The following is a 10,820-nucleotide window of genomic DNA, read 5'->3' on the forward strand; positions in this document are numbered from 1 at the left end:
GCCCGAATGTTTGTGAAGGGTATGGGGATCTGGAGCAAGTCCTGGGCTACAATATGTGGAGACTGAGGGGCTAATCGTTGGGTGTTGACTCGCAAAGACAAGGGCTAGAGCATACTGATGAATTACATAAATACAATTTAAATGCTGTGCGTGTGGTCTCTCTCTCATTTGTCTTTAACCTCTGTGTCTCTCTCCCCTGTCTGTGTGTGTCTTTTTACCCCCCTCTGTGTTTCTCTCCCCTCTGTGTCTGGGTTTCTCTCCCCTCCCTCTGTGTCTTTCTCCCCTCTCTGTCTCTCTTTCTGCCCTCTGTGTCTTTCTCCCCCCTCTGTGTCTATATCTCCCCCTCTGTGTCTATTTCTCCCCCCGTATCTCTCTCTCTCTCTTCCCCCCTGTGTGTCTCTCTCTCCCCCCTCTGTGTCTATATCTCCCCCTCTGTGTCTAGTTCTCCCCCCATATCTCTCTCTCTTCCCCCCTGTGTCTCTCTCTCTCCCCTTCCGTGTCTCTCTCTCCCCCCTTCTGTGTCTTTCTCCCCCCTCTGTGTCTATATCTCCCCCTCTGTGTCTAGTTCTCCCCCCGTATCTCTCTCTCTTCCCCCCTGTGTCTCTCTCTCTCTCCCTCCCTGTGTCTCTCTCTCCCCCCTCTGTGTCTTTCTCCCCCCTCTGTGTCTATATCTCCCCCTCTGTGTCTAGTTCTCCCCCCGTATCTCTCTCTCTTCCCCCCTGTGTCTCTCTCTCTCCCCCCCTGTGTCTCTCTCTCCCCCCCTCTGTGTCTTTCTCCCCCCTCTGTGTCTATATCTCCCCCTCTGTGTCTAGTTCTCCCCCTGTATCTCTCTCTCTTCCCCCCTGTGTCTCTCTCTCTCCCCTCCCTGTGTCTCTCTCTCCCCCCCTCTGTGTCTCTTTCCCCACCCTCTGTGTCTCTCTCCCACTCTCTGTTTCTCTCCCCCCCCTCTGTTTGTCTCTCTCTCTCTATCGCCCCCTTATGTGTGTCTCTCACTCCTCCCTCTGTCTCTCTCTCTCCACCCCCCTCTGTGTCTATATCGTTCCCCCCTCTGTGTGTATCTCTCCCCCTCTGTGTCTCTCTCTCCCCCTCTGTGTGTCTCTGTGACCCCCTCTGTGTCTCTCTCCCCCTCTTTGTGGCTCTCCCCCCTCTGTGTGACTCTCACTCCCCCCCTCTGTGTGTCTCTCTCCTCCCCTCTGTGTGACTCTCTCCCCCCTCTGTGTGACTCTCTCTCCCCACTCTGTGTGTCTCTCTCTCTCCCTCTGTGTGTCTCTCTCTCCCCCCTGTGTCTCTCTCCCCCCTCTGTGTGACTCTCTCTCCCCCCTCTGTGTGTCTCTCTCTCTCCCCCTCTGTGTCTCTCTCCCCCCTCTGTGTCTCTCTCCCCCCTCTGTGTCTCTCTCCCCCCTCTGTGTGTCTCTCTCTCCCCCTCTGTGTGTCTCTCTCTCCCCCTCTGTGTCTCTCTCCCCCCTATGTGTGTCTCTCTCTTCCCTCTGTGTCTCTCTCTTCCCTCTTTGTGTGTCTCTCTCTTCCCGCTCGGTGTCTCTGTGGAAATTTCATGGGACCACTATCTCTGTCACGTCAAGGTGTGAGATTTATACAGGATAGTCCTGAAAATATGATTGATGTGTCTACTGAGTGAGAAACAAACAGTAGTATATGGATCAACAAAATTAAATTAAATTAAAATTAAACCTTTTAGGCATAGATAGTTTCATGATTGCAGCTATATCCCTGGGCTTGGTGCGGTGTAATACCCAACTCCACTATACCTTGCATGAATACAAGAGTAGCAAAGGGGTGGGAAAGCACTGTCATGAAGCCATCTGTTGTGAATTACAATTCAGTAAAACGATTTATTTGTATGTTGCAAAACATCAGATATAAAAGTCACTTAGAGTCAATATAGTTTTTTTATGCACAATTGTGCAAGTCTCTGTCACCAATAGAAACGTATTTTCACAAAAAGAAAAATTGATAGAAGACTATTCCAATATATGAAGTGTCTACTTACAGACTTCTACCTCAATCGATATGAGGTAAGCAAAGTGTAATCCAGGAGAGCCTTAACGTAGCACAAATGATATCCGCCGCCAGATCTGTGTAGCTTCGATATAGTGCCTTCAGTAATTCCTGCAATATGGTATGGAGAAAGAAACTTTCCTCCAGTCAAAAGTGGTATTTTTTTTCTTGAGTTAAAAGATTGTTAAATAACCCCTTCTTTTATTATACATACATTTTTTAAAGTGTCTATCTTGTAGCTAGGTCTTTAGAAGCATATATGAGAGTCCACCAGGTTACTACCATTTTCTGATTATGTTAAAAAATCTGTCTCCTGATTTCCCTTTTTGGGGGACCTCATCTTTTCTTGTGCAATAAGTTATGAAATAAACAGACATCATAAATTTCCTAAAACTTGATGGGTGATTATCTGTCTGTCTATATGAAAGGAAATACTCAACAGATGAAAGTTCATCTTCAACCAAAATGTGTAATTTCAAGGAAAAAGTAAAAAAAAAAGTCTAATAAATTTATGAACTAGAGATCTTACTTAAAGTGATTGTAAATGTTAATGAATTAAAGCCCAGGATCAAAAAATAATCTTAAAAACAGGGGCACTTTAATTCATTAACGTTTACCAAGACACTTATTTTTTAAAATATTTACCTTTGCGTTATGGTAAACCTAACGCTGATTCTCCACCCACAGCACCTACTTTCTTTAGCATATGGATGACGAAATCCGGCTTCCTCCAATCGTTGGAGCCTGATTCGTCATCCCTATGCTAAAGAAAGCAGGAGATGCAGGCGGAAGATCAGCTTTATGTTTACCATAATGCAAAGGTAAGTATTTTAAAAAATAAGTGTCTTTGTAAACTTTAATGAATTTAAGTGCCCCTTTTTTTTATCCTGGGCTTTAATTCATTAAAGTTTACAATCACTTTAATACCCAGTGCATATTTTCTAGAGCAAAACATATGTAGTACTGTAGTCAGGGTACATTATAGTGATGAACTTTTAGTAAAATAATAAAAGTAAATAGTTCTTCAAAGTAGTTTGCCTCATCTGATCTATATTAAAAAGGGACAGCTGAAGGCCTAACAAGGTCCAGTACGGCACGGCAAGTGTCTAAAATTTGGATATCTATGCAATAATAAAAAATAAAACATACAAAGACAACTAAGGGCCAGATTACAAGTGGTACACAATATTCAATATCGTAGGGCCGCTCTAACATTAGCGTGCAACTTGATATTACAAGTCCATGGTCCATGGAGTTACCAGAGAAGGGTTAATCAAGAGGTGACCTGGACCAGCTCCCAGGGGATTAGTGTGTATGGGTAGTTTTAGAAAGGATTCAGAAGAAAAATAACAGTAAACTAATATTACTTTTTTCTTAACCCTTTGTACTTTTCAGACACAATTTATAATTATAAAGGTTATGAATAAAAAAATAAATTTACATTGATGGTGTTAATTATTTGCACACCAGCCATCAGTTTACAAATTTGTCGGATTTTCATTTTACAGTAGTTAAATTACGACAGAGGAATAATGAAAGCAGGAAAACAACAATATGAGTTTACATTAGGTTTATAATTGACCTTTGACTTGTTGTAAGCTGTTATAGACTTAAAGGGACACTAAACCCAAATGGTCTCTTTCATGATTCAGATAGAGAATGCAATTTTAAGCAACTTTCTAATTTACTCACATTATCAATTTTTCTTTGTTCTCTTGCTTTCTTTATTTGAAAAAGTAGGCATTTAAGCTAAGGAGCCAGCCAATGTTTGATTCAGTACCCTGGACAGGACTTTTTTATTGGTGCTGTTCAATCAGCAAGGACAACCCAGGTTGTGAACCAAAAATGAAGATAGCAAGAGAATGAAGAATAATTGATAATAGGAGTAAATTAGAAAGTTGCTTAAAATTGCATGCTCTATATGAATAATGAAAAAATAATTGGGTTCAGTGTCCCTTTAAGTTTATGCTGATTATCCTAGGTGTAAAGGGTAAAAAAAATGCCATTTACAACTAGTAACACCAAATAAAAAAAATGAAAATGCACACATCGGGATAGATTACGAGTGGAGTGCAAATTAACGCTTTAGCTCGAACGTTAATTGCACTAGAAGTAAGATTTTTGTGCTTGTCGGAATGCGCTCATAATATGAATTGACAAGCACAAAAAGATGAAGTTTGAATATTTAGTGCACGTTCACGTATTCCCCCATAGAAGTCAAAGGATAAAAAAAGTGGAAAAAACACCCACTCTCACGCAGACCCGATCACATATTCTCATTTGCGCTAACCCAACATGAAAATATGAATATTTCACATTACAATGTTCTTTACATACAAGAATATGTTTTATTTATTAATAACTATTTTTTAATAAATAAATATGTCTACATATATCTGATGTTTTTTTGGGTAAATATATATATATATATATAAAACTAAATATATAGATGATTATATATAGGTAAATACATAGTTAAAACCTTTATTAAAATTGAATATTGCATAAATATACTTTAACTTTTTTTCATCTACTTAACTGCAAAGGGCTTCAATGCACTTGTATATATGTCTATATATGTGTACATATGTATTTATGTATTTATATGGGACTATAAATACATATATACACATATAAATACATATGTACACATATATATATATATATATATATATATATATATATATATATATATAGTACATACATATGCATCTTTAGACATGTATATGTATGTATCTCAATGTTAAAGCCTATTTCTTTCCTTTTTTATAACACCTGAGAGCTCATTTCTTTGAGCCTTTATAACTTTTTTGAGCAATATTTATTTAAACATTTTTTATTAGATGGTGTTATTATTGGTGTAACTGTACTTTGTAATGCATTTTTTATGTGCTTTGTGCAACTTTTATGTTTCCCAAAACAGTCAACCAGATCTCTGAACTCGGGTTAATAATTCTAGCTTAAATCTCGATTGCGTTCAAGCAATCATGTTTACTTTTAACCAGCTGTAAGTCCTATGAGCGCAAACCCCGCAATAAACCACTTATTGCTGGGGCGCAAACGTTTGCACTCCACTTGTAATCTGGCCCATATTTAGTAAAATCATAAAATTATTTAAGAAATTTGTTCTCTGTAATATTTTAAATAAAAAAGGTACCTATGAATGTAAATATATGAAACTCTGAAATATATATTAAAGTAATAAATTACTCATAACTGTATAAATATTATTTAATACCATGAAGTAAAGTATGTTAACTAGTAAACATAGGAATGAAACACCCCTTGGGTCAGAATTAATTTAATAGATTTTTACATATACCTGGTGTGAGCCAGCAATAAACACCTAACCTATATTTTTCTGTCCCCTTGGTTTTTACCTCTGTCAGTAGCTTGGATAGGGAGAACTGATGAATAATAATAAAAAAAAAGATCTCCCCCTTCTATGGCACCACTTTCCTTATGTGTCAAAAATATATTTACACTTTAAAGAGTGGAAGTTGATATGGTATAATGATAAGGCACAACAATAATAAATATGACAGAACATATTGACACACCTTCTTGACAGCCAAGACAGGGTATAGATTGTTGTGTTTTTACCCAGTATTCAGAAAGAAGTGTATTGTTTAGAAATCTCATTTTCATTGGATAGCATGAAAATGTCCCTTTGAAGTTCTTCTCTATCTAATAAAATTTCCTTTGCAGATCCATAGCCCATGTTCTGAAATTAATATAAATCAAACTCACCACTAGTATTTTGATAAGCAAGCTGCCTTAATACTTGTGCTAGGGCTTTTGAGGTATGAGAGACCCACCCTAAGGAGATTGATTTTGTCATGCTGACTGTCTAGCAGCTAAACGCGTTTGTGACAGGGTTAATCTCTCTTATAGATTTTTAGATTGCCCTGCCAGTTAAGAGACAATTAGTCCTTACAGCAGGTATGTGCAAAAGTTAGAGCTTGGGCATCAATAGATCTCCAAATTGTTGTAGTATTTCCTATTTTCCAACATCCAACAGTGATAGTATGGAATCAAGCTAAAAAATGTATAAACATCTTTTGAACCAATGTATTTCTCAAATAGACAATTCATGTTTTGCATAGGTGTTTGGCACAAGCACATTATAACTTTTGCTGCACTCTTAGTACACAAGTAGATCAATTGAAAAACATTACCAAAAAAATAGATCTCATCTCACTAAAGTTTGGGTGCAAAGAATACAGAATTGAGAATTCATTCACGCATTAAAACAAAATATGTGTTCCTATGTTTTAAGAATAGATTTTGGAAGTCCTATATGTGAAAATTAATATAGGGAGGCAACTTCATGTGGGGTTACATGTTAGCTGAGTAGAACTAAAGTGCAAGTATAGACACACAGGAAACCAAAATCAGTTAAAGTGTTTAATAAAAAAGAGTCTTAGGACAGACTAGAGGTCAAGCGAGATAAGTCCAGCAACAAGGTACCAAGGAATAAAGCAAGGGCAGAGTCCACGGACAGGCCTAAGGTCAGATACTGGGATATTAGTCCAGCAACAAAGTACCAAGGGGTAAGGCAAGGGCAGAGTCCAAGAAAAGGCCTAAGGTGAGGTACTAGGAGATCAGTTTAGCAACAAGGTACCAAGGGGTAAAGCAAGGGCAAAGTCCAGAGAAAGGCCAAATGTCAGGTACCGGGAGATCAGTCCAACAACAAAGTACCAAGTAGTAAAGAAAAGGGCAGGTTTCAAGGACAGGCATAAGGTCAGGTACTGGGAGATCAGTCCAGCCTCAAGGTACCATGGGGTAAAGCAAGGGCAGAGTCCAGGGACAGGCCAAAGGTCAGGTACCGGGAGACAGTCCAGAAACAGGGTACCAAAGAGGAGAGCAAGCCACAACTGTCTCCCTCACGCTATGGGAGGACATCTTGAATTTTCAGTTGAAGTAGCCAATATCTCTTCTATGCAATATTTTACTTTTAAATATATGCATCTATAAATTATTGTTAATGGGGTCATCCAAAGCATCATGAAAAGAGATGCATGGGTCTCCAAGGTGCTCCTGTCAGAAATAGTGGAGCACTTTCTTATAATCCAGTCCATTAGGGAGAGTGTGTAGAACTAGGGGCCTAGTGAGCAAAAACTTGCCAACATGGTGAGAAATTACACAAAATCTTTTAGGGCTTTTTTGAGCATTATATTGTAATGTAGGTGTCTCTCATTCACATCCAGAATCCTGAAGAGCTAGATATACAGTAATCAAGCTAAAATTTGCCTTTCTAAAATTATTTAAGGGACATCTCAGTACTGGTAAAACTTCTTAGATAATGTCACCAGTACGGAAAGCTCTAGATAATCAGGCCCTACGTGTTCTGTTCAGTGCATGTGCCATTACCAGAAGTGAGACAGGCTTCATCCTGCTATAACTCAACATGTAGCACTGAAGTAGCAGAAAGGTTCTCATTTAATGATAGACTTTTACTTGCACTTGTCCTGCCTCAAGCACACACCACTTTGAGTATAGCAAACATATAAATATGTGTTTAAGTACAGAAATCAGTTGTGACCTCAGGAGCCATGAGATTGTAAAACCAAAGGGATATAACCAGTACAGATATTCCAGATAAATCATAAAAGTGTATTTTAATACATATACATTGTCATTTTATATTACAATATCAAAATCAATCTCAATATCAGTATCATGCCCCTTTAAACATTTTACCCTTAAATCACTCTCATTTAATTTGTAATATTGAGAACTTCTCTTCATGTAGTGCACTTTGGATAAAGGAGTATATACTAAGTGTCTCAGGGGCAGCACATGTTTTGTTTTTGATACATATACCGTCATTTGATATACCCCTGTATAGTGCTGCTCGACTTTATCAAACCAGCAGATATGCTGAAATAAATAAATATGCATTATGTCAGATCTTTATTCACCTATAAAGCCTTCTGTAACTGCTCTTTACATGCTATAAATATTTAGTAATCCAAAGAATGATAAAGAAATTCAAGAAAGGTTATATTTTAAAATAAGGTACATATGGGGTTATCTCAGGATCTGTTTCAGCATTCAGTTTCTGACTACACTTGAAACCTTCAGTGACAAGAGTAAAAGTGTGGTTTCATTTGCGATCAAACTAAAGAAACAGTGAAACTATATAAATCTTTCAGGAGAAATGCTCTATTTTTAGTTCATTAAAATATTTATGTTTCTGTTCTTACAATGCTCATATTTATATTTTTTCTGTTTTCCATGGTATTGTAATTTTTCAAATAAAAAGAAATTAAAATGTTTTTGCTGTGTGTGTGTGCCATATTATGCATACACATCATATACTCATTAATAGGATATGGAACTCACAACTAAACTTCAATGATTCTGATAAAGCATTCATTTTGAAATATCTTCCAGTTTAAATCTATTATGAAAGTTAAATGGATAAAAAGAATATTTGTATCTAACTATTTTACACATTTGTATCTAACTATTTTACACATGAAACTTGCTATAATTATGTACTTAAGTCCTAACTAACAGAAGCTGGCAGGTGACTAGTACATGACTTTAGCTTTAAACTCTGAATCTGGCAAGTATGTTATTTATACATAGATGCATTGCTATTCTTTGAACACCAAGTCCGCAAATATTGTTTTTAATAACTGTCATCTTTGGATATGCACTTCAGTTGTAAATATTTACTTTTTGTTTGCCTACATTTACAAAATTTGATATATTTTTTTCATGTTTATCTTTTTATCTGAGCTTCCTTATCAAGGTTTGTAGTTGGTGCAGACTTGCACTGCTATGACCCCAAAGTAAAGTCTTTCTTTAAAGTTCTAAAAATTTATTTTTCATGATTCAGGTAGAGAATACAATTTTAAACAATATTCCAATGTACTTCTATTATCTAATTTGCTTCATTCTTTAGATATCCTTTGTTGAAGAAATAGCAATGCACATGGGTGAGCCAATCACATGAGGTATCTATGTGCAGCCACCTACTGAGCCTATCTAGGTATGCTTTTCAGCAGAAAATATCAGGAGAATGAAGCAAATTAAATAATAGAAGTAAATTAGAAAGCTGTTCAAAATTGCATGCTCTATCTAAATCATGAGAGAAAAAAAGCAGGGTTTCATGTCCCTTTAAGGTGTCTTCAGCTAATGTTCCAAACTCACAGTGAGCACAGCACTTGTATATCATGTAAGTGTACAGTGCCAAATGTAATAGGGTCACTGCTATAATCACCTATTCATATATAATAAAATAAATAATGTTGCACTCTTATCTTCAATACAAATATCTTTATTGTGTTTGTTGTCCTTTGCAATTAAAGATTTGTTTTGCTTTTTAGCATTTCCTGCTTTTAATCATGAAGTGCAGGATGTGCTCCTAATTCTGTATTTGAAAAACCCCAACAAATAATAAAAATCTTTATTTAAAAATTAGACAATAATAGTTCAACAGATTTCTATTCTATTCACTTCAACTAATATCAGATAAATACTTTTTTTTAATAAGACAGATAATTGTTGTTACTTTACTAAATAACATTAAATTTTACAGCTAAATACATCAACATCTTTCCATATGGGACAAATATTACAACTCCAATGACATACAACTGAAAGGTTATGACACATAAATAGCTGCAGTTTTATGTTCTAAGCATAGCTTAGTTAGATAGCTTCCCCAGGCTCTACCTCCCTGACTGGTATTATTATGTCAATGCCTTGTCATTTTTCACTTCCACTTTTATTTTATTCTTCTAAGCTGCAAACTATAATTCTACAGGATAATGTGACCAACCTGTATAATACATACATTGCTCCTCGATCAACTGCCTAATTTGGGCACCTTTTATTTTCATTTGCTTTACATTTAAACAATGTAGGAAAGAAGAAATATTCATACTGCTCAAATAATTACAGATAAGGGACTCCCTCAGAAATACTATCATTTTGTACAACACAAACCTGCATGGATTGCTTTCAAGTATCTACAAACTACCCAGAGACTTGAATTGTCTACTGATGATAGCAATGGGAAATAAAAGAACAGGCTGTAATAGATTAATATTTTGTATAATAAAACTAGCTATACATCATTCATGCCCCTTGTGCTAATAACGGGATCTTTTTGATTCACTCAATTACGAGCAAATTGACAAGGAACATTTATACTAGCAAGGCTTAAAACCCTTTAATGGAGTGCCTAATGACTAATTGATCAGATCCCTGAGTGGCCTAGAGGTATGTATGCAATTAGTTTCGGTTTGCTAGAAATTGAGTGCATATTTAGAAAACCGTTATGGCTTTGATTGATGATGTATGGAAACTGACTGTATTTTTATGGTGCAGGATAGTGCCAGAAAGTCCCAGAATCCAAAGTGGAAATCACTATTATTAATGTGCCTAATACCATAAACAATAGTATTAATATTTAAGAAAAAGAAAAAAGCAAAGAATTTAAACATTTTGAAAAAAAAAATAAACTTGATTGACGGCAAACTATTTGAAAGTAGCTGTTTTCCAATATCTATCTATCTATCTATCTATCTATCATCTATCTATCTATCTATACACACATATCTATCTATTTATCATCTATCTATCTATCTATCTATCTATACACACATATCTATGTATCTATCATCTATCTATCTATCTATCTATCTATCTATCTATACACACATATCTATCTATTTATCATCTATCTATCTATCTTTCTATATATAAAAAATAGTTATGCATCATATTGCATGTAATATTTTATTAGTGTTCTTTCTCAGGAAAAAAAACAAAACGTAACCTGCATA

Source organism: Bombina bombina, chromosome 6, assembly GCF_027579735.1.
Source record: "Bombina bombina isolate aBomBom1 chromosome 6, aBomBom1.pri, whole genome shotgun sequence".
In the NCBI taxonomy this organism is placed as follows: Eukaryota; Metazoa; Chordata; class Amphibia; order Anura; family Bombinatoridae; genus Bombina; species Bombina bombina.